This window comes from Odocoileus virginianus, chromosome 25, assembly GCF_023699985.2.
Source record: "Odocoileus virginianus isolate 20LAN1187 ecotype Illinois chromosome 25, Ovbor_1.2, whole genome shotgun sequence".
In the NCBI taxonomy this organism is placed as follows: Eukaryota; Metazoa; Chordata; class Mammalia; order Artiodactyla; family Cervidae; genus Odocoileus; species Odocoileus virginianus.
This window is the reverse complement of record NC_069698.1, coordinates 50,800,988-50,826,481: the sequence shown is the minus strand read 5'-3', so window position 1 is coordinate 50,826,481 and position 25,494 is coordinate 50,800,988. Positions and strand designations below refer to the sequence as shown.

The 25,494-nt window shown below is 43.6% G+C and overlaps 1 protein-coding gene across 8 annotated transcripts in view; it reads right to left on the bottom strand.

Moving 5' to 3' along the window:
• ITSN1 (intersectin 1) overlaps positions 1-25,494 on the bottom strand; it is a 246,668-nt gene that overhangs the window by 216,134 nt on the left and 5,040 nt on the right. The window contains exon 1 of one of the 8 annotated variants that reach the window (XM_070455187.1): positions 3,735-6,132. The exons of the other annotated variants lie outside the window; for them this stretch is intronic. The gene's annotated coding sequence lies outside the window, so the exon portion shown is untranslated. Of the gene's footprint in view, positions 1-3,734; positions 6,133-25,494 lie in introns of those variants that run through there. 8 annotated transcript variants of the gene reach the window in all.

The window sequence follows — 25,494 nt, the reverse complement described above, 5'->3', positions numbered from 1 at the left end:
TGCGTGTAAACAAACCAGAACATTTGGACTCTAGTCATGAATCTGACTGAGCCCACTCCTGGGTATCAAGGGTGGAACCGGGCAGTATCTGCCCCCCTCCCTCCCCTGGCCAGCATCTCCCCACTTCCACGCCTGCCAGACCTCCTTCAGCCAGCATCTTCAAGGAGTCCACCCACTATTTCTTTAAGGATTCAGCTTCAAAAGCCTTTTAAAGCAGACATGCTCAAAGAAGCAGGAAGGAGGGGCACCTGCGGCCCGGTGGCAGGTTTCTGCAGGAGCTCCTGGGCAGGCTGGGCCGCTCACGGCCCACCAAGGACTGTGCTGTCCCTCTCAGGACTGAGGAACGGATATGGCCACGCAGCAAAGAAAGTCCCTTAAGGAAATGTCCAATCACGCCCAATTTCTAACACTCATGGAAGCCTTCCCGTCACATGAACTGCCTGGAAGATCCTCGGGCCCCACCCTACTTCCCACATCACCCTGGGATGGATGTTGGGCCTAGAAAGCGATCCCAGGGACTGAGAGTAGGGAACAGAAAATGGAAGGAGGTGGAAGGACACACCCTTGAGTCCCTGAGGAAATCTCTTGGTGACACTCCCCTCCTAGCCCAAGGCAGAGGCCTAGGTTATTCTGCCTCTCCCAGCCTAAGACAAGCCTGGAGCCTGGAGGAACCCCAGCAAGGTAGGTGACATTCTCAGAGGTTAAAGGCTTTTACTTTATTTGAATCCCAAGGACCCCTACCACCACTCATAGCTATACCGCCTATTTCCAACTTTCTTGCTGAAAGGTTTTCCTAGGGATTCCCTGGTGGCTCAGATGGTAAAGCGTCTACCTGCAATTTAGGAGACCCGGCAGACCCGGGCTCAATCCCTGGGTTGGGAAGATCCCCTGGAGAAGGAAATGGCAACCCACTCCAGTACTCTTGCCTGGAAAATCCCATGGATGGGGGAGCCTGGTGGGCTACAGTCCATGGGGTGACAAGATTCGGACACGACTGAGCGACTTCACTTTCACTAAGGACCCCTACCACCACTAATAGCTATACCACCTATTTCCAAGTTTCTTTTTCAAAGGTTATTTTTAACACCCTCCCCCACCACAATCCTTTCTCTCATTTCTAGCTGGTAGTAAAAAGCCTCAGAATAAATTAATGGAGTAAATGCAGGACTCCATGACAGAGATTAGGAGAAAACTATGAAAAATCTAACTTATTCCAAAGAACTGCAAAAAAGGGGAGAGACGCCCCTATAAGCCATAAGCTGATGCAATCCCTAGGAAGGAAACATCCAGCTAGAAAACTGGACCAGCAGCGTTTAGGGGAGAAAGGATACATGCATACATATGATTGGGTCCCTTCGCTGTTCATCTGAAACTATCACAACACTGTCAGTCGGTTATACCCCAATATAAAATAAAAAGTTAAAAAACAAAACAAAACTGGACCAGAGGCATCCTGGGGCAAGGAGTCTGACCCTCTACAGCTCCCCATCCTCCTATTCTTGCTCCCCACATCTCAGCAAACCACATCTTTGCTGGAGCCTCTGCCCGAGGCACAAGACTCAGGCTTCCCCCCACCCTACTATCGCCCTCACACAGTACTACAATAAAGGGGAAGTGTGGGCAAGCCTTCCAAGTGGGAACAGCCTGTGTATATTCCCAGAGAGCTATTATTATACAGTATGCACACACAGACGTAGTACACAGGGCTGACTGCAGATTTCGGAGTCAGACTGTGTAGGCCTTAACACAAGATGAGCCGCTTACCAGCTGTGGGATCATAGGTAAGCTACTTCACCATTATAACAGTACTTTCTCTGTAGAAAGTGGGGAGGATGAGATGAGTTATCACATGGGGAAACACCTAAAACACTGACAACACATAGCAGGCAATCAGTAAACATCAGCTGTGATGATACTTCAGATACTTAACGTGTTCTAGAAGTCTGGGGGAACTGATATGGTAATGTTAACCAACATATCTAGCATCATTCCTATTGCAAAACGCGTTCAAATTTAAAAACCATAGACTTAACCAATAATCGAGAAGCTTTTCCTAAACTGGAGACTTACAGTGTCCTGAAAAGAAAACCCTAGTTCCAAATCTAAGAACCTCCAAGCAATAAAGATGTAAAACCACCACCACCAAAAAAAAGAATCATGTGGTTTACAACTATTTTCTGGAAAAACCACAGCCTTAACTGAATGGACCTTTGATGACAAAGTAATGTCTCTGCTTTTTAATATGCTGTCTAGGTTGGTCATAACCTTCCTTCCAAGGAGTAGGCTGAACCCCATGAAAATATACATATTTTCAAAAATGTATAACGCAGGCAATTCATACAATTTTTTTTATTGTAAGTATGTAACATTTTTGCTAAGAAACTGATTCACTCACATTCTGGCCACAGGACTCTTTTTACTTTTCTTTTTTTTTTTAGATTTTTTTTGTTCACTCCACACAACATGTGGGATCTTGGTGCCTGACCAGGGATCAAACCTATGTCCCTGCATTGGAAAGGCAGAGTATTAACCACTGGGTCACCACTCAAAAAACTGAGGAAACAACGAGCTTACCTTAGAAAATATAAGAAACAGACATATATAAGCATATAAACCATTAGCCATTAAAGGAACGATGTTATCAAGTGCATATAGCTACTAGAAAACTACACTGAACACATGAAGAATGAGAGTAAAAAAGGGAAATTAAACCTTAACTATCATTACAAAAATAATCTGAACTTGCAGATCCTCTGAAAGGGTCTCCAGGATCCCCAGGGCATCCAGACTCCACTCTGAGAAGCCCTACACTAAGGAAAGAACAAGTATTAAAATTCTCATTGTTTTCATTTTCTACCTTTTCTAGCTCTACAAGAGAATAATTACAGTACATTTCACTGAACTATATATAAAATGAAAATGATCACATCCTAAAATCACCTTTTCATACTGTTCATGGGGTTCAGCTTACTCCTTAGAAGGAAAGTTATGACCAACCTAGACAGCATATTAAAAAGCAGAGACATTACTTTGTCATCAAAGGTCCATTCAGTTAAGGCTACGATTTTTCCAGTAGTCATGTATGGATGTGAGAGTTGGACTATAAAGAAAGCTGAGCACCAAAGAATTGATGCTTTTGAACTGTGGTGTTGGAGAAGACTCTTGAGAGTCCCATGGACTGCAAGGAGATCCAACCATTCCATCCTAAAGCAGATCAGTCCTGGGTGCTCACTGGAAGGACTGATGCTGAAGCTGAAACTCCACTACTCTGGCCACCTGATGTGAAGAACTGACTCATTTGAAAAGATCCTGATGCTGGGAAAGATTGAGGGCAGGAGAAGGGGATGACAGAGGATGAGATGGTTGGATGGCATCACGAACTCTATGGACATGGGTTTGGGTGGACTCCGGAAGTTGGTGATGGACAGCAAGGCCTGGCATGCTATGGTTCATGGGTTCGCAAAGAGTCGGACACAACTGAGCAACTGAATTGAACTAAAATCACCAAAAACTCAATCAATATGCTGACAAAATTGCCACTAGGTAAACTAGAATGGTACTTTTTTTTTTCCTTTTTTAAAAGCATAAAACTTACCATTTAAATCATCTTAAAATGGACAATTCACTGACATGTAATACATTCACAATGTTGTGCACCAACACTTGGCTCTAGAATATTTTATCATCTCCAAAAGGAACCCCATATCCAGCCCCTAGCAACAATCAATACTAACCTGCTTTCATAGATTTGCTGAGTCTGAGAATTTCATACAAATGGATCTTATGGTACATGCATGGCCTTTTTTGTCTGGCTTCTTTCACTTGGCATGTTTTCAAGGTTCCTCCACTTGTGGCAGGCACCATTCACTCCACTTGATAGCTGAATAATATTCCATTATAAGAACATACCACATTTTGTTTGTCTACTGACAGACAAAACTTGATGGGCTGGGGAGGGAGGTGAGAGGGGGGATCAGGATGGGGAACACATGTAAATCCATGGCTGATTCATGTCAATGTATGGCAAAAATCACTACAATATTGTAAAGTTATTAGCCTCCAACTAATAAAAATAAATGAAAAAAAAAAGTTGACGGGCGTGAGTATTTCCACCTTTTGGCTGCTGTGAATAGTGCTGCTATAAAAATTTTAGGTACATTTTGGTGTAAAAACCTGTTTTCAATTCTCTGGGGTCTTTTCATACCTAGGAATGGAATTGCTAGGCCATGTGACTGTGTGTTTAGCTTACCGAGGAAGAGCGGTAGCACAATCTTACATTCCTACTAGCAATTCCAATTTTTCCACATCCTTGACAAAGCTCTATTTTCTATTACTGTTGTTTTTTAACAGCCATTCTAATGAGAGTGAAGTGGCATCTCATGCTTTAGATTTCCATCTCCTCTAAAAACACTAAACATTTCCTCATGTGCTTGTTGGGCATCTTTGCGGAAATGCCAAGGCACATCTCTTGCCCATCTTTTAAATCGGGTTATTTCTTTTTCTTCTAGGGTTTTAAGAGTTCTTTTTTTTTTTTTTTTTGTCAGTAGATGAAAGCACTTTAAACCTACCAGGCTTAAGAGGTCCTTTCCTCTCTACCAGGCTTAAGACAAATGCCAACCTTCCAGATGATGGAAAGAGCAACTGAGAAGTTACAAGAGGTCAGAGACTCAATTGTCGATAATATTGTATAATGCCTTCATTGACGTCTTAAAGTGTGAGTCCAGGATTGGATCACAGATGATGACAAAATAGTAATAGTCATTTCTCAAAAAGCGCTTACTATTTAGTGAGACACCATCCCAAGTGCTTTAACACCCTCACAGCAACCCTACAAGGTAAGAACTGTGACCTGCCTCGTTTTACAAAGGAGGAAACAAGTACAGAAACGTTAAACAGGTGGATTATGGTCATACAATCAGTAGTTGGGGCAGGCTGCCTTCAGAATTTGTGCTCTTAATCCCTTTGCTATACTGCCTCTCAACCATGAAATAACATGCCTTGCCTGAATGCCTAACTGAAGACTTTTTTAGAAGCTGCTAATAGCTACATTTTTGATCTGTCACTTTCAAGTTCTAACCTCCACTGCCTGCACAAATCTTGGCTCCAGAATTCTTTAATTGGGTTTAGGGAATGTCACAAGGAAGGAAGCCGAAAGCCAGAGGGGCCAGTGTCATTTTATCATTCTAATTTAGATCGTTTCTAAGATTTTTGAATCCTACAGAGCCTATTCATAGGATAAATGTGCCAACAGACTATTTCCAAGAGCACCTGGCCAGCATCTCGACTGCGATTATCAGAGGTTTCAGTTACTACAAAGCCAGGGCTGAAAGGTCCATCTAACTCAAACCCCTCCCTAATTTGCAGTATAATTATATAGCAGTAAATGGGTTTGTAAACTGAATCTCTAACTTGAGAAGAAATCTAAAAGGTAATATGTTCCATAATAAAATCAATATGAACACAATGCTAGAGCTAACAGATTTCATTTTTTGAGCAATAATTACAGGCATCACTGTCTGATAACTTCCAGCATTGCTGCAACTGCCTGGAGTTATGGGATCTCAGAATTTGAAGGAACTTTATGGCATATCTAAAATAATCCATCACGAACAATTTCTGTTTCCTCTAGAATTAAAATCTGGACTAAAGCCCTGAAGTGTGCCTATCTGATAAATGGTCATGTCATAATGTTACTCTCCTATTTAAGTCTGTGGCACCTCAAGAATTTTTTAAGTTCAGCTACCCAATATGCCATTTGTAAACAGTTTCATGACTACAAAGGGTAGTAAATGTGAGGTTCTGTTGTCTCATCTGCAACATAGGTATTTACCATCTATTTACTACTCATCTCACTGAAGGCTTCTCCTGTGGCTCAGCTGGTAAAGAATCCACCTGCAATGCAGGAGACCTGGGTTTGATCCCTGGGTTGGGAAGATCCCCTGGAGAAGGGAAAGGCTACCCACTCCAGTATTCTGGCCTGAAGAATTCCATGGGTTGTATAGTCCATGGGGTCGCAAAGAGTAGGACACTACCAAGCAACTTTCACTTCACTTCACTTTTTCACAGTATGATGGGAAACAGATTTTAGATGGGATATGTGAAAGTGCCTAGCAAAATCCCAGAGCAAGAACAGGTGCTCAGTAAACATTCCTCTGTGTGTGTGTGTGTGTGTGTGTGTGTGCATCTGTATGTGCGCACGTGCGTGGGGTTGGGGGGTGGGAGGTGGGGTGATGGGTGTGTGTATCAGGGGTGGGGCGGGGATAGGTGTGGGGTCAGATCACCAGACGTCTTCCAAAGCATACTAGCATACTTTACATAAGCTAAGCACAACTCAGATAACTTATCTAAAGATCATTTATGTGATGAACTTAGCTCTGGTTCAGTTAGTTCAGTTCAGATGCTAAGTTGTGTCCTCAAGGACTGCAGCATGCCAGGCTTCCCTGTCCTTCACCATCTCCCTGAGCTTGCTCAAATTCATATCAGCTGAGTTGGTGATGCCATTCAACCATCTCATCCTCTGTCATCCCCTTCTCTTCCTGAACTTAGCTGAAATAACCCCAAATCTAGATGATGCCAAAAGACCTTACCATTTAATAATGAGGAAAATGGTGATCATTTCTGTAGTTATTAAAGGAAATCAGATTATTCCTTGGGCAGGCCAGTCTATGATACCATTTCTGATAGAGCAGAAGGCGCTAAACAAATATCTTACCACCTGGTTACTCAAATGACCCTCTGAATTAGGGCTGAGAAGTTTCAACATGCAAAACAGTAGGCATAAACAAAGCTTACGTCACAAGAGGGATGTTTTCTTGTTATGACGGCCCTGTGAAGAACTGTAAACCTGAGGCGTCCCTGGTGGCTAAGTGGTAAAGAATCTGCCTGCCAGTGCAGGGCACACGGGTCGATTTCTGATCCAGGAGGATCCCACATGCTGCTGGCAGCCCCGGGGCCACAACTACTGAGCTTGTGCTCCACAGCAGGAGAAGTCACCGCAAAGAGAAGCCAGCGCACCGCAACCAGACAGCAACCCCCGACCGCTGCAATCAGGGAAAGCCGACGCGCAGCAACTCAGCACAGCCCCAAGTAAATTTAAAAAACAGCCTACACCAAAAAAAAAAGTCTTAAAAAAACCTGTAAATTGAGGGATCTAGAAAATAGACGGAAAGAGACAGTCAAAAGTTGGGAAGTGGGGTGGGAATCTGAAGACGACTAATAGCTGGGGTGGCACCGGAAGGTCCTTCCGGGAGACCCAGCAGGCCCAGAAGGAGGGGGGCAGAGGAACACTCTGGGTTGGGGAAGTGGGATGTCAAGGCAAGCGCCTGTGACAAAAGGACCGCTTTGTGAGATGCAGCTGGCCGGAGTCAGGAAGGTGAGGTATAGCTGGAGAAAAGGGAAAATCAGAAAAATCAGAAGGGACAGAGCACAGAGGGCTCTTTAGACCGTGCATAAAGGTTTGCACTTCATCCTGTGAGGTAGCAATCGGTGTAGTCTGGGGAATCCCTGGAGTTCCCAAACCCCTTTGAGGGATTCAGGTCAAGATCACCACAGCACTCAGACATCACTTTCCCTTTTCACCATATTTATGTCTGCACTGGTACAAAAACAAGGGGGAGAGAGGACCATAGCCACCTCAACAGAGGCCCGGAACTGAACGAGCGGTCACTATATTCTTTACTCCCACACACTCACATTTAAATAAATTAATTTTCAAAAAAATTTAAAGACAATTTCACGTCAGAATATCCCTGATGAGTTATTAAAAACATTACTATATTAAACCTTGGTTCTTGAGTATGCATGTTTAATACCAGTGCAAATAAAGGGCAGGCGTCATGAAGCATTTCTTTTATTTCTGTAACTTGTGGAATGTTAAGCTTCCCAACCAAGGACTGAACCACTGCCCTTGGCAGTGAAAGCAGAGTCCTAATCCTTGGATCGCCAGGGAATTCCCATGAAGCGCACACCAAGAAACACACTTATGCAAACGAGTTACAAGCTAAACTAGCCACTGTTTCTCATGGGACACAATGTTTATTTGGCAGAATGACAACAGAGTAACTACGGTTATTCACACTTGAGTACTTGGCAGATAGTTTCTCAAAAATGAGAGCTTTGCAGATGACTCAGTGGTAAAGAATCCTCCAGCCAGTGCAGGAGATGCATGCTTGGGAAGATCACCTGGAGAAGGAAACGGCAACCCACCAGTATTCTTGCCTGGAAAATTCTACGGACAGAGGAGCCTGAGTGCTCAGTCGACAGGGTCGCAGAGTCAGACACGACTGAGCATGCCCTGTGCGTGTGTTCTCAAAAAGAAGTGTGCCTGCTGCTTCAGGAAAAACGCCTGGCAGTATCTGATGCTGATGATAAAAGTTAAGCTTTGCGTAAATAATTAAAACTTGGAAAGCCAGTTTCTGCCATTGTTAGTCAGACTGCTTTCCCCAAATTTAGAGAATTTTCTAATAAGATGGGCAGTAAAGTTAACAAATGGGTTTTCGTGATACTGCTTAAAGAAACATATACACATTTGGAGGATCCATATTACTCAGTGAAGCAATATTTTCCAAATGACCAACACATCATTTGTGTACAAAATCACAGAGGAGTAAAATATCCATTCAAATTGCAAGATAGAGCAACAGATTTTATTGAATCTATTAAATCATTGAATCATATTAAATATGAAGAGTTTACTAACATAACTTCAGATTCCACACAACCACTAACCCTTAAAAAACCACCACTGCTAAAAATTTGGTATAGTATCGAGGAATAACCACAGTTTTTTGGAAGTGACATTAGAAGACTCCTGCTTTCTCCAACTACGTATCTATGTTAAGACCAGGCTTTCCTCAACTACTTCAACCAAAACAACATTTTGCAACATTCATCTATGGAGCAGATATGAGAGGCCAACTGTCTTCTACTAAGTGAAACATTAAAGAGATTTACAAAAACGTAAGATGGTGTCATTCTTCTCACTAAATTTTTGTTTAAACTGCTTTTGTAAAACAGTTTTCATAAAAATCTGTTTTTTATGTTAAGTGTGTAATGGATTTATGACAGATATTTTCATTAAGTAAATTAGTATTTTTAACATTCTCAGTTTTAATCACTAACCTGACAAAGAGGGATAAAACTCACGTAAAGAAAAGCTCCTTGGGGTCTTCAGTAACTTTTTAAGAGTATACAAGAGTATTTGTTGTTCAGTTGCTAAGTCATGTCCGACTCTTTGTGACCCCATGGACTGAAACACACCAGGCTTCTCCGTCCTCCACCATCTCCTGGAGCTTGCTCAAACTCATCCATTCAGTCAGTGATGCTATCCAACCATCTCATCCTCTGTTGCCCCTTTCTCCTGCCCTCAATCTTTCCCAGCATCAGAGTATATAAAAGTATACATCCCACTATACTACAGCACAAGTTTGAAACCCATCCCCGCAAGCGATGAAACCCCAGGGGAAGATGTCATCATGAAGCAGCACGTGTACCAATACACTTCTCTGGCAGCCTCGTACAGCTGAGACCCAGTGGCTAAGGGAAGCCAGGCCCGTCAGGAGGCAGAGGCAGCAAGGGCAAAGCAGGTCAGTGAAGAATGCTAACTGCCGGGACCAAGACAACAGCAGAAGTATGAGAGAAAAGGGTGAATTCAAAAGATACTGCGAAGACAGAATCAACAAAATCTAGCAACTTCAGAAGCAGAAAGAGACTTGGCTGCCGCTTGCACGGCTGGATTGTAACCGACTAGGCTGGATTGTAACCGGCTATCCACCAGTCTGACTTAGGGATAGGTACTAAGTCTATGCCAAATACAGTCAACCTTCTGCATCCATGGGACCCTCAGCTATGGATTCAACCACTCTTAGATGGAAAACTTCCAGAGAATTCCAAAAAGCAAAATTCAAATTTGCTGAGCACTAACAACTATTTGTGTAGCATTTATACTGTATTGTATTTATACTGTATACTGTATTCAGTCCACAGGGTCGCTAAGAGTCAGACACGACTGAGCAACTTCACTTTCATGCATTAGAGAAGGAAATGGCAACCCACTCCAGTGTTCTTGCCTGGAGAATCCCAGGGACGGGGGAGCCTGGTAGGCTGCCGTCTATGGGGTCACACAGAGTCGGACACGACTGAAGTGACTTAGCAGCAGCAGTAGCAGTATACTGTATTACGTGCATGTATGCCTATTTGCTAAGTCACGTCCAACTTTTTTGCAATCCCATGGACTGTAGCTCACCAGGCTCCCCTGTCCGTGGGATTTTCCAGGCAAGAATTCTGGAGTGGGTTGCCATGCCCTCCTCCAGAGGATCTTCCCAACTCAGGGATCGAACCTGTTTCTTTTACATCTCCTGCATTGGCAGGCAAATTCTTTACCACTGCACCATCTGGGAAGCCCATGTTAGGTAATATAAGTAAACTGGAGATGATCTGAAGTATACAGGAGGTTGTACATAGGCTATATGCAAACACTATGCCATTTTATATGAAAGACTTGACTATCGATGAATTCTGGTATCTGTGCAGGGTCCTGAAATCAATTCCACCACCCTGCAGATACTGAAGGACAACTGTATAGATATCTACAGACACTATAGTCCAGATATGTGTTCTAATGACACATCTCTAACACCAAATTGGTTTCATACAATTCAATTTAGGCAGACCCCATAGATTCCCTGGAGGCTCAGATGGTAAAGAATTTGCCTAATATGGGAGACCCAGGTTCAATCCCTGGGTTGTGAAGATGCCCTGGAGAAGGGGATGGCAACCCACTCCAGTATTCTTGCCTGGAGAATCCCATGGACAAAACACACCCAGCCCTGTTTCCCCAGGTTCAGTAATTCACAACACACAACTGAGGAAATCGCTATACTGGTGATTACAGTTTTACTATAAAGGATATAACTTAGGAACAACCACTTGGGCTAAGAGGGCAGCGTGTGGGGGAAGGGATGTGAAGAGACTCCACACTCGCTCCTCTTCCACAGCTCCCAGTTCAGTGTTCTCCAAGCCAGAAGCTCCCTGAACCTTATCATTCTAAGAGTCTTGGATGGGGTTCCATCACACAGGCATGACTGACTAAACAACTGGCCATGAGACTGAATTCAGTCTCCAGTTTGTCCCTTCCTCTTCCTCGGAGGTGGTGGTGGTAGTGGTGAGCTGAAAGGCACTACATTAACACAAATTCAGGTTAAGGTCCAAAAAGTTTCTTTTTAAGATTTTTTTTCTCACATGGGCCATCTTTTTTAAAGTCTTCATTGAATTTGTTACACTATAGCTTCTGTTTTATGTTTTGGTTTTTTGGCAGTGAGGCATGTGGGATCTTGGCTCCCCTACCCTGGATCGAACCTGCACCCTCCTCCACTGCATTGGAAGGTCAGGTCTTAAGCACTGGACCTCCAAGGAAGGTGTTTACTTTGAATAACAAAAGGCATTCCTATCAACTCAGGGAAGTCCAAAGGTTTTAGGAGCTCTGGAACCAGGAACAAAGACTTTTTCTTTTTGTTTATTATGACAGAGCATGGTTGCTGATATACAGCAGGTACTCAATAAACAACTGCTAAAGAATGAACAATAGGGCAGACAACAGCATCATTCACCAGAATGGGAAATACAGGCAGAGAAAAAGGTTGTCAGAAGAAAGGCGGTGGTGAGTTCTGAGTTTGGCCCACTGCGTTGGAAAGCGCCCAAACATCACAAGCAGAACTCAGATAAAGGGTTAGACCTTAGAAGAAAGGTCAGAGATCCAGGTATGAACATGCAGAGATAATGGGTCTTAATCCTGGCAGCCAGACCCGCGACAGTGGTGATATAACCATCCTAGAGGACAGTTTAGTTCAGTTGCTCAGTCTTGTCCAACTCTTTGCGACCTCATGGACTGCAGCAGGCCAGGCTTCCCTGTCCATCACCAACTCTCAGAACTTGCTCAAACTCATGTCCATCGAATCGGTGATGCCATCCAACCATCTCATCCTCTGTCGTCCCCTTCTCCTCCCACATTCAATCCTTCCCAGCATCAGGGTCTTTTCCAATGAGTCAGTTCTTTGAATCAGGTAGCCAAAGTAGTGGAGTTTCAGCTTCAGCATCAGTCCTTCCAATGAATATTCAGGACTGATTTCCTTTAGGAAGAACTGGTTGGATCTCCTTGCAATCCAAGGGACTCTCAAGAGTCTTCTCCAACACCACAGTTCAAAAGCATTAATTCCTTAGCAGTCAGCTTTCTTTATGGTCCAACTCTCACACCCATACATGACCACTGGAAAAACCATAGCTTTGACTAGAAGGACCTTTGTTGGCAAAGTGATGTCACTGCTTTTTGATGTGCTGTCTAGGTTGGTCATAGCTTTTCTTCCAAGGAGCCCGCGTCTTTTAATTTCATCGCTGCAGTCACCATCTGCAGTGATTTTGGAACCCAAGAAAATAAAATCTGTCACTGTTTCCATTGTTTCCCCATCTATTTCCCATGAAGTGATGGGACTGGTTGCCATGATCTTAGTTTTCTGAATGTTGAGTTTTAAGCCAAATTTTTCACTCTCCTCTTTCACTTTCATCAAGAGGTTCTTTAGTTTTTCACTTAGGGGACAGGGTAGGACCAAAAAGGGTAGAGAAAACAGCCTTGGGGACAATAACATTAAGGATAAGGAGCCCTCAGAGGAGACTAAGAAATCCTGGATGTAAGAGAAGAGAACACACAGAGCAGAAGATAGAGAAAGGCAAGGCAGAAAAGTGTTCCTATAGAACATGCTGAATGTCATGGAAAGATCGAGAAACAAACTGACAGAAGATGGTGCATGGAAACAAGATACAGGAGGCAGAGGCAGAACCAGACTGCAAGACTGCAACATGCAGACAGGAACAAGGCAGACACCCAGCACAGAGCCCAGCTGTGACAGAAGACGGAGAAGAGAGATGCCAACAAGGCAGCGCTGAGAGGCCGAAGCTCAGCGGGCATGCAGGAGGGGGCAGAGGACCCAGGAGGCAGAGAGCAAGCGTGATTCAGACTGGGGCTCTCAGGGGACCCTTCTGCACATGCCTGCAAGGCCCTGCGTGGTCTGACCTCAACTCCCGCTCCAGTCTTCCCCACTGCAACCACAGTGGCCTTCTACTCATGCTGTGCCCCTTTATGCCACAGGCCCTGTCACGCACTGATCCCTCAGCCCAACAACTTCTTTCCTTCCCTGATGACCTCCTAGACATCCTTCAGATGCCAAGCAAATGTCACATCTTCCCTAGACTGTAGGACTACGTTAGGTCCTCTTGGACACTTCCGTCACAGCATTTCAAACGGTGAGGAATCATTTCTCTCTGTGACTGTGGGGGTCGGGGGTATGTATCTCTGTCCTAATTAAAGACTGAGGACAGCAACCTGTCGCTGCTGTCCCCCTAGCTCCTACCACAGCATCTGCACACAGTGGTCATGCACGATGGGGTTGTGGCACGAATGAAGGGACTTCTGAGCACAAGCGCGAGATAAGAGTCTCCAAGGAAACTGAGGAGGACAGCATCTAGAACACGGGGAAGGGAAGGTGACATCTGCCTCTTCCTTCACTCTCTTATGTCAAGAGGCAAAGTGTGGATCAGATAGATTTACGAGATCTGCCTGGGAAGTGGGCACCTGGACCACACAGGAGGAGAGCCGCTCTCAGGAGCGAAGGTTCCGAGACATCCGGGGAGGGGTAGGGAGGCCTGAGGAAAGAAGGGGCGGGTCTGGAACAACGTCTATGCAGAAAGGAAAGAGAGGTGAGGAAGAAACCTATTTTCAGGGAAGGAACAGAGACGCAGATGTGGGGAATGGACTTGTGAACATGGGGTGGGAAGGGGAGGGTAGGACAAACCAGGAGACTGGAATTGATGAATATACTCTATGGGGGGTGGGGGCACAGTGCTTCCCTGGTGACTCAGAGGGTAAAGAATCTGCCTGCAATACAGAAGACCTCGGTTCAATCCCTGGGTCCGGAAGATCCCCTGGAGAAGGGAATGACAATGGCCTCCAGGATTCTTGCCTGGAGAATTCCACGGACAGAGGAGCCTGGCAAAGGGTCAGATATCACTGAGGGACTAACACACACGTGGGTAAAACAGATAGCTAGTGGGAAGCTGCTGTATAACATATGGAGCCTAGCTGGGTACGGGTATATGTATACATATAGCTGATTCACACTGTTGTACGGCAACAGTGTGAAACGAACACAACACTGCAAAGCAACTCTATTCCAATCAAAAATGGTAAAACATAATTTAAATATATATATTATACTGAGAATGAAGAGGGAAAAAAGAATTCTTAGCAGAATACAAGCTGAGGAAGAATACAGCTGAATGGGTAAACACAAAGTCTGCAAGTTTGTATGGTCTTCTTTGGCTGATTTTCTTTTTTTTTTTAATTTTTTAATTAATTTATTTTTTATTGAAGGATAACTGCTTTACATGGCTGATTTTTAATATCACAAATACAGGAAACAGAACCCAGAGAGTTGAGCTGGTTGAGCAAAAGAGGTTGGCGGGTTAGAAGGGACAGAAAGACAACAGGGCAGGAACTAGCTGGGGTGACCCACTCTGAGGTCCCAGCTGCAGGTGGTAGGAAATGAGACAAGGAGGAAACTGACAATCTGAGATTAAAGGAAGAAGGTCCAGGAACCAGTTTTTGAGTGGGATTGTTGTAATCAGAATGTGGGAAGTAAATTACACTGCAGATATATAATTTAAAAAACAAGTGCAACTTTTCTCAAGATACTATAAGCTCTTACTACCTACTGTTACCAGTCTCATAGGACAAAACAATTCTCAAAAAATAGGCCTGTGCCCTTCTGAAAAAGGTCAGGTTGCTATCTTCCTTGGATTCTAACCTAAAAAAGCAGACACCTTAAGGAATAATACCCCTTTCCAGCTCCAGCTTTTTCCCAGTATACACGTTCCCCTGGCAGTTCCAGACAAATCATAAGTTAGAAAGCCTCCAGATATGAGCCAAGAGAATGCTAACCTGCCTTCAGGCACAGGAAAAATCTGTCATTATAGTAGTAGTCAAACTGATAAAATAATACCCACAGTTCTAAACCAAAAGTGATCTAACTATATTATAGATAAGCTGCCCAAACTTCATTCTATCTAGAGCAATCACAGGACAGTAAAATATATTTCATTTTAAAATGAATGAACAACACAAATTCTTGGGCAGCACAGTGAGCATTTAAATTTAAAAAGTAAACTTTATTGAGAAGAAAGTTCATGCATACATTGGGTTGCTTTGATGTCTTTGTATTATAGTTTTACTAAAGACTATCATTCAAAGCCTTCAACTGTGTGGATCACAATAAACTGTGGAAAATTCTGAAAGAGATGGGAATACCAGACCACCTAACCTGTCTCTTGAGAAACCCGTATGCAGGTCAGGAAGCAACAGTTAGAACTGGACATGGAACAACAGACTGGTTCCAAATAGGAAAAGAAGTACATCAAGACTGTAGATTGTCACCCTGCTTATTTAACTTATATGCAGAGTACATCATGAGAAACGCTGGGCTGGAAGAATCACAAGCTGGAATCAAAGTTGCCGGGAGAAATATCAATAACCTCAGATATGCAGATGACACCACCCTTATGGCAGAGAGTGAAGAGGAACTAAAAAGCCTCTTGATGAAAGTGAAAGAGGAGAGTGAAAAAGTTGGCTTAAAGCTCAACATTCAGAAAACTAAGATCATGGCATCTGGTCCCATCACTTCATGGGAAATAGATGGGGAGACAGTTGAAACAGTGGCTGACTTTATTTTTTTGGGCTACAAAATCACTGCAGATGGTGATTGCAGCCATGAAATTAAAAGACGCTTACTCCTTGGAAGGAAAGTTATGACCAACCTAGACAGCATATTAAAAAGCAGAGACATTACTTTGCCAACAAAGGTCCGTCTAGTCAAAGCTATGGTTTTTCCAGTGGTCATGTATGGATGTGAGAGTTGGACTGTGAAGAAAGCTGAGCACCGAAAAATTGATGCTTTTGAACTGTGGTGTTGGAGAAGACTCTTGAGAGTCCCTTGGACTGCAAGGAGATCCAACCATTCCATCCTAAAGGAGATCAGTCCTGGGTGTTCATTGGAGGGACTGATGCTGAAGCTGAAACTCCAGTACTTTGGCCACCTCATGCGAAGAGTTGACTCATTGGAAAAGACCCTGACGTTGGGAGGGATTGGGGGCAGGAGGAGGAGGGGACGACAGAGGATGAGATTGCTGGATGGCATCACCAACTAGATGGGTGTGAGTTTGAGTAAGCTCCAGGAGTTGGTGATGGACAGGGAGGCCTGGCATGCTGCAATTCATGGGGTCGAAAAGAGTCGGACACGACTGAGTGACTGAAGTGAACTGAACTGAACTTATCATCCAAGGGGGAAGTTCCCCTGGAGGAGAGCCTGGCAACCCACTCCGGTATTCTTGCATAGAGAATTCCATAAACAGAGGAGCCTGGTGGGCTACAGTCTATAGTGTCACAAAGAGTCTGACATGACTGAAGCAACTTAGCAGCACACCATTCAAAAGGGAAAAAAAAGAAGGTCACCATCAGCCCCTTTCTGTCCTATCGCTGTATATGATGAGTGTGTTGGGTGTGCATTTAGCCTGCCCAGCATTCTTTCTTCTTGTAATTGATCCACTTTCCCTCCTTCTGCTAATTCCAGGAGTCTAGCTACTGACTTTACTAGGGAAATAGCAACCCACTCCAGTACCCTTGCCTGGAAAATCCCATGGACAGAGAAGCCTGGTAGGCTACAGTCCACGGGGTTGCAAAGAGTCAGACACGACTGAGCGACTTCACTTCACTTTTACTTTACAACTGGTACAAAAGGTGGGCCCAAAAACCCAGGACAGCCAATGAGAGTCTTGCATTCCCTTGGCCATGGTGACTGGTCTAGGCATGGGATCATGCCAGGACAATCAGAACCCTTGGACCTAACAGACAGATACGTAACTCAGTAGTTGTTGTTCAGTCGCTAAGTTGTGTGCGATTCTCTGCAACCCCATGGACTGCAGCACGACAGCCTTCTCTGTCCTTCACTATCTCCCGGAGTTTACTCAAATTCAAGTTTATTGAGTTGATGAGGCCATCTAATCATCTCATCCCCTGTCGTCCCCTTCTTCTCCTGCCCTCCATCAGTCCCAGCATCAGGGGGTCAGTACATTTCCCTTTTTTACTTAAGACAGTTTGGGCTTCTTCCACTTGCAAATGAAAAAATTCAGACAAATACAATTATGAATAAGGAGAATTACAGCACTGAGTTTTCTTTCTTCTACTAGAATTCTTTCTTACTCTTCCTAGCATTCTTTTTTATACATATTTTACTTATTTATTTGGCTGCAGTGGGTCTTAGTTGTGGCATGTGGGATCTAGTTCCCTGACAAGGGATCAAACCCGGGACCCCTGCATTGGGAACATGGAGTCTTAGGCCACGGGACCACCAAGGAAGTCTCTATCATTCCTTTTTATTCTCCCTCCCCATCCAACTTCTTCATTATATCAGACTACTTAAATTTAGCACTGAGTACTTATGACATGGCTGAAACAAAAAGCTAATTTAAGAATAAGCCTAGTCCCAGGTAAATTCTTTACCATCTGAGCCACCAGGGAAGTGGTAGCTCAGACACTAAGAATCCGCCTGCAATGCAGGAGACCTGGGTTCGATCCCTGGGTCAGGAAGATCCCCTGGAGAAGGGAATGGCTACCCACTCCAGTACTGTTGCCTGGAGAATGCCATGGACAAAGAAGCCTGGGAGGCTATAATCCATGGGGTCACAAAGAATCAGACACAACTGAGGGACTAACACTACCACCCACCAAGTAAATTACACTGTGATTCAATTTCTTGATATTTAGATAGTAAAGTTAAGAGTCTTCTTTCAGTTTCTGGAAGCGTACATGCTTAAACAGATACAGTATCATTTTTTTCATGAGGTCAAAATGTTACATGTATATGAAGGGAAATTACTTCACCGAAATTCTAGGACATTTGGAAATAAATTCAAAATCTCTTCCTTTTTGGTTTTTCTTCACAAGAGATCTGAACTGACTTAAGAAAGGTCACCAACCACATGTGCAAAGTGGACTTTCTAATAAAATCGTAACTGTGTGAATTAGCTTAAATTTGTGCACTTCTGCTTCTCTTGCTACCCTTAATTTTTTAATTTGATTTTTATGTTATATTGAAATATAGCTGATTTACAACACTGTGTTAGTTTCAGGTGTACAGTTAAGCAATTCAGTTATACACATACATATACTCAATCTTCTTCAGATTATTTTCCCATACAGCTTATTACAGAATACTGAGTAGAGTTCCCTGTGCTATACAGTAGGTCCTTGTTGATTATCTATTTTATCTATACTAGTATGTCCTTAATTTTTTATGTTACTGTTACTTGAAGAAAATAATAATAAATTCACAACTTCCTCAGATGATAGTCAAGAAATACAAGAGATAAGGTAGGATTAAAGAATATAGGGCTGAAAATGAAGAGAAGGCTTAGATTAAACAACCCAACCTCAGCTGGCCTCAGCTGGCTTCAGCTAAAAGGTGTATGGTGAGGCGGGGCGGGGCGCAGGCGGCGCTGTTAATCTTAAGAATACAGGAGGATTGCACAGAACAGGAAGACACCCAGCCCCAGAAAGGACTGGAGGAGCAAATTTACAGTTATCTCAGGTAGTATTCTCTTCCTGCTTCTCTATACTTACTTTAATCTCTCCATCCATAAATCACCTTTCTCTGTCCCCAGACACAACAGCAGAACACAATGGCCTAGAACTCCCAAGTTTTTACGTTAGGCCCTGTGAATGCAGAGAGGTCGAACCCTCTTTTGGGCCCAATGTCAAATTTCCAAGAAAGGGACACTGACTGGACTAGCTTGGGTCAGGACTGAACTGAAACTGATTCAATCCTCTGTGTACCCTGTGGGGAGGAAGAAGTATGCAGGGGAGTGGATGTCTAGGTTTGAGCACAGTTAAGGGATCTGTGTTGAGTTAGACAGACAGTCCAGAAGTCCCCATTACACAGTCCCAGCACTGTACCCTGGTTTTCTCATCATCACAGGAAAGGAACTGCTCACCAAAGTCCACTTGCGACTTTTTGTAGCAGAGTTTAACAGAACTCAAGAGAATTAATGGAATTTAAGAAACTAGAGACTGACTAGCATCCACCACTGGTTTTTTTTGTTGAGGGGGGTGGTGGTTCATGTCAACAAGAAATAAAAGCCAAAAAATTATAAATTCTGGAAATAAAAATTATCTTTTATAAATATGATGGTCAATATGATCAACACAAGAGAAATAAAAATCATGAGATCTTGGAGAGTTGAGACCGCTATCATGGTTCAAGGCTGGACAGTTAGAGCAATGCCAGGCACAGAGCACACGCTCCAACATTCCCACTGACCAAACTCAGAACTTCTCAACCACAGTTCTTTAACGTGGGTTACAGGTGTGCTCCAGGTACCACTGCCCTCAGGTTTGGGGGATAACACCTGCCATGAGTACTATCTACTAGGACTATTGGGATGCAAATATTATATAATATTACAAAAGCTGAGATGCACTGAATAAATGACCAAAATACTACTGGAACTCAGAGTTCTAGCAAGGTGGCAAGTTACCAAGTAAATCCAAGTAAGGTCAATAAACGTTTAATCAATGTTCAACTCATTTTTGCTGTGCAGTCGCTAAGTTATGTCTGACTCTGCGACCCCATGGACTGTAGCCCACCAGGCTTCCTCTGTCCATAGGATTTTCCATGCAAGAATACTGAAGTGTGTGGCCCTTTCCTCCTGCAGGGTAGCTTCCTGAACCAGGGATTGAACCTGAGTCCCCTGCATTGCAGGCAGATTCTTTACCACTGAGCCACTGGAAGCCGCTGGGAAGCCCAGCAACTCAGTAATTATACAAAAAAAAATGCAAGTTAAAACAAAACTGGCTAGGATTTTTTTTGAGAAGGCTTTACCCAATGCTAGTAAGGAAACAGGAGATTGGTACACACTGCTGAGGCAGCAATACCCTTAAGGCTTGGGAGTACACTCCAATATACTGAGAGAGCTGGAATAGATTGCCGGGAGAGATATCAATAACCTCCGACATGCAGATGACACCCTTATGGCAGAAACTGAAGAGTAACTAAAGAGTCTCTTGATGAAAGTTAAAGAAGAGAGTGAAAAAGTTGGCTTAAAACTTAACATTCAAAAAACAATGATCATGGCATCCAGTCCCATCACTTCATGGCAAATAGATGGGAAACAGTGACAGACTATTTTCTTGGGCTCCAGAATCACTACAGATGGTGACTTCAGCCATGAAATTAAAAGACACTTACTCCTTGGAAGAAAAGCTATGACCAACCTAGACAGCATGTTAAAAAGCAGAGACATTACTTTGCCAACAAAGGTTTGTCTAGTCAAAGCTATTGTTTTTCCAGGAGTCACATATGCATGTAAGAGCTGAACCATAAAGAAGGCTGAGTGCCAAAGAACTGATAGTTTTGAACTGTGGTGTTGGAGAAGATTCATGAGAGTCCCTTGGACTGCAAGGAGATCCAACCGGTCCATCCTAAAGGAAATCAGTCCTGAATATTCATTGGAAGGACTGATGTTGAAGCTGAAACTCCAACACTTTGGCCACCTGATGCAAATAGCTGACTCATTTGAAAAGGCCCTGATGCTGGGAAAGATTGAAGGCAGGAGGAGAAGGGGACGACAGAGGAGGAGATGGTTGGATGGCATCACTGACTCAATGGACATGAGTTTGAGCAAGCTCCGGGAGTTGGTGATGGACAGGGAGGCCTGGCCTGCTGCAGTCCACGCGGTCGCAAAGAGTCGGACACGACTGAGCGACTGAACTGAACTGAACTGAGAGAGAAACACAGGCTATACAACTATACATAGCTGAGGTTATAAGCTGGCAAGGCAACAAAGACTGAATGCAGCCCTCAGGTCTGCACTGCTTGAATCCCAGTGTGTTATTAGTAGTTGTGGCTCATATAAAAACTGGAGATTTCACATTAAATTCGGATTTCTAAATTTTCAACTTCTCTTAAAGACCTAGAAGGCGTAGAAGCACCAAGACACATGTTCCCGGGGCCACAAATGTGTAGGCTGCCTGACCCTGCGCTGTCCCATCTCCAGATCCCAGAGTCCCAAAGAGGCCTGCGAGTCTCCCAGGCGATCTGAGCAAAGCTGACCCTTCCCAGCATATGGACAGGCATCATTTCTGGTCAGGGAGATTTGGAGTATGCTTTTTTACTCCCTTACCTGTATTTTCCAAAGCTGTCTTCAATAAACATGTATCGTTTTGGTAACAAGAAAAAACATGTTATTTTTTTAATCTCCCAAATCACAACTACAATATCACTTCATCTAATGAGATCACAACAACTAAAGATAACAGATAATGACTATGGTTTAAAACTAATTGAACTAAGGGAGTAACGTAAGGTTACAATTACGACAGTATTTCCCTTCCTTTGATACTAATTAAAACACCAGATTGGACAGACAATATTAGCACTTTACAAACTGGATCTTCCTCCAAGTGCATAGCTTCTATAGACATTCAATTCATAAAACCCTATTCTAAGGATTCGTTTCCGTATATTAAGTTTTTTTCACCAAAAAATGCAAACAGAAAGATCTCTCCTACCAGAAATCTATAGCCATAACCTCAATTAAGTTAATGGTTAAAAAGTTAAATGATTCCCGATCTTTATTTTACACGGTGCTGCTTTACTTGATCCATAAGAATAATGATTTTAAGGGGTTCTCTTCCTCAGAGAACTTTGAAAAGTTTATACAAATCACCACTCATCTCACCCCATCAAAGAGTAAACCATACTACCCTCGCGGTAAAGAAAAAGTACAAGGACAGGTAGAAATGTCAACTTTCAGGTAACCGACAGCAGGGGTGGGGTGCCTGTTAATTCAACATTTCCCTCTCACTGCTCTCCAAGCCACTCCCACATAACATCCAGAGGGATCCAGTCAAATAAAAGGGTCTCACCTGCTTAAAACTGACATCAGCATCTACCTCCTCTGACTCTGAGTAAAATCCAAGCCGGCACGTGTCTGCTCTATACCTCACCTGTCTCTCCAGTGCTCACCTCCCGCGGGTGACTCAGGTCTCCAGGTAAACAGAGCCTCAAACACTAACCTATTCGGTACGCCAGCACGACTGCTGAGCGTCCACCATGCACTGGACCCTGTTCCAGGTCGTGAGGACAACCCTTCCTCTCTCGTGGAACTCGCCCCCTACTCAACCCCTCTACCAGGCTCCCCTCCTCCTCAGTTTCTCTGATCATCTTTTTTTTCATTTCTTTTTTTTGTTTGTTTTGAGAGCGCTTACATTTGTTTATAATTTGATTTATGTATCTATTTTCAGCCATGCTTGGTCTTCGTGGCTGAGAGGGCCTTTCTCTAGCTGCAAAGAGCAGGGGCTACTCTCCTGGTGCGGAGCACAGGCTCTAGGGCGTGGAGGCTTCGGTAGCTGGCACGTGGGCTCAGTAGTTGCGGCACACAGGCTTAGCTGCTCCATGGCGTGTGGGTCTTCCCACATCAGGGATCAAACACATGTATCCTGCACTGACGGGAGGATTCTTCAAAATACTAAAACAGCAATTTTATTAACTATATCTCAAGGTATCTGAAAATAAGCAGTACTACCTCTAACAGACTTATTATCACTGACTGACTTTGTCTAACAATACTTTTTTGTAAGTGAAGAAGAGAGGAGGAGGGAATTTTAATCACTGAAGCCTGGTATACATACCAGGAATATACCACTGAATTGTTTGGTCAACTTTTCAAGGTTTCTCTAATTACTAGCTCTACAGTTTTTATATGTCAGTGGTCAAAATGGGATATTCCAATTCTGTAAGAATGGAGCAGCTGAGTTCCAAATGAGTCCAGAAACTGAAAGGCTACTTGCTTCTAAAATCTATTATCTTTAAGATTACAGGAGAAATGAATTGATTTTTATAAAACAGTGGATGCACAACAAATACTCTTGTTATAGATAGTGCACAGGAATGAGTACATGTCTGTGTTTATTCAATGGCTTACAAAACAACACATTACCCTTGTTATAGGGTTTCCCTGGTGGCTCAGTGGTAAAGAATCTGCCTGCAATGCGGGAGATGTGGGTTCAACCCCTGGGTCAGGAAGATCCCCTGGAGAGGGAATGGCAACCTACTCCAATATTCTTGCCTAGAGAATTCCATGGACAGAGGAGCCTGGCAGGCTGCAGTCCATGGGATAGCAAAAAGTCAGACACAACTGAGCAATTAATGCTTTACTTTCACCCTTGTTAGAATAAAGCTGGTCAGAAAATCTGCCTCAGAGAGAGGTGAGTAGGCCTCTACACAAACACAACAAATGGCTCCAATGGCATCTTGTCCCCCAGCTTTTATCACAAGAATCAGTGTCCTCCTTAACCAGGCTGGTGAAAACATGGCAGAAAAGCCAGTTGGCTTTGCCCATTTCCTGCAGCTGTATCACCTAACCCTAGCTGTATCACCTCACCGGTCACCAGAGGGACTTGCAGACACAATGCAGGGATGAACAGAACCATCCCTGAGAAAGAAGCCAGTCAAATTGCTCCGCAAGGCACAGAGGATCCAAAGCTGGTCCTCCTGCATGAAGGAGAGGCTGTTTAATTTTAACCAAGAATAAAAAAAAAAAAAAAAATCTGAACAACTGATGTGACCTTGTAATTTTCACATTCAAATTCAGGTGAGCCTGAAACTATCACATCCCTCGGTTCAGCTCCTGACTCCACCACTGGATGAGGAGTGAAGTGGTCTCAGGACCACTCCCACCCGGCTGGGTGGAGCCCTGGCCCACACAATGCCGAGAAGGGTTTTGGTGACCAGCCCAACACTGAGCCCCGGCAGTCCTGCCTCGCTCAGCAGCACAAACTCAGGCCAGAGAGCTGAAGCCAAAACGATTTCACCAACCCTCTCTCTGGGAGATAAGCTGGCAAGGTAAGCTGCCAATCATTAATCCTATTAGAAAAAGAGAGTGATGGCGAATTCAAACAGATTCAGTTCAGTTCAGTCACTCAGTTGCGTCTGACTCTTTGCGACCCCATGGACTACAGCACGCCAGGCCTCCCTGTCCTTCACCCACTCCCGGAGTTTACTCAAACTCATGTCCATTCAGTCAGTGATGCCATCCAACCATCTCATCCTGTCATCCCCTTCTCCTCCTGCCTTCAATCTTTCCCAGCATCAGGGTCTTTCCCAAGGAGTGAGTTCTTCGCATCAGGTGGCCAAAGTATCAAACAGATTAGCTTACTGGAAATTCACCTTGTTAGCAGGCTAGTCATTAGCAAGAAAACATCAACGATCTTCTACCATCACACTTTAGAAGGGTTTAAAAAAAAAAAAAAAAAACAATCTCCCAGTGGATGGGTGACATCTCTACAGTAAGGCCTTTGCATTCCTGAACTGAACTTCCACCAGACACTTCAATTCTCCAGCCAGGCTGAGGTGGAAATGTCTGTACAGGTTCCCGGCTGCCTCCAGAAGCTCACTTCTGTCCCTAAGCCCACTTGTCTTGCATTTCCAAGGCAAGTCCACACCAAGTAAACTGCCTTTTCCAACTGTGCTAGTCTCCTCTGTGACTCCGATCCTGTTTTTCATATGGGGGTGTTTTAGGAAAACTACTACAGAGTAAAGGGTAGCATAGTGCTTTCAGAGGTGAATGCTAGACAGGACAGGAGGCTTATTTGTGAGCTAAGTTATGAGACTAACTCCTCACTGAGAGGGCTTTGAATCTGTGTGCCACCTACTTTATAAATGAATACATGCCAGGAAACTGCTAGGTTAGTCTCAAACAGAAACCAGGAATGCAAAAAGTACCCCAATGCCCGTACAACATTTGCAGGCAAGAGGCAGTCCAGCGCTGTGGAGTTTGGGCTCTAGAGTAACCATTCTGCAGAGTCACTTGCTGGCTCCTGTGATTTAACAGAGGGTATTTTGGTTCTCAAGTCACATTCATCTAAAAAACCGAGAATTTGTAAAAATTAAGCGAGTTTATGCTTATAAAATGCTATAATGGACTTGATAAGTTTTAGCTATTATTCTTCCAGGTGTATGAATTTCCAGCTTCCAGATCACATCACTAACATATTCACAATAACAACCCACTCTTCTTTCTAAAGATAAAACAATTCCCTAGGTTGGTCACTTAATAAGTCATTCCTCAAAAAAAAGGAAGGGGGAGGGAAATAGAACTCTTATACAACATGTTGAGTGTAAATTGCTACAGCCTTTCTAAATGACTAACTGAAAGGATGTATCAAAAACCCTTAAACCATAATATGTACTTTGATCTTACAATCATACCTCTAGAAATTTATCCTAAAGGGAAAAAAAAAAATCTCAAAGGTATATATAGAGATGCATGGAGGACAGTTATTGCAGAGATAATGATAATAGCAGTGGGAGAAAAATAATGTTTAATAAAAACAAATTG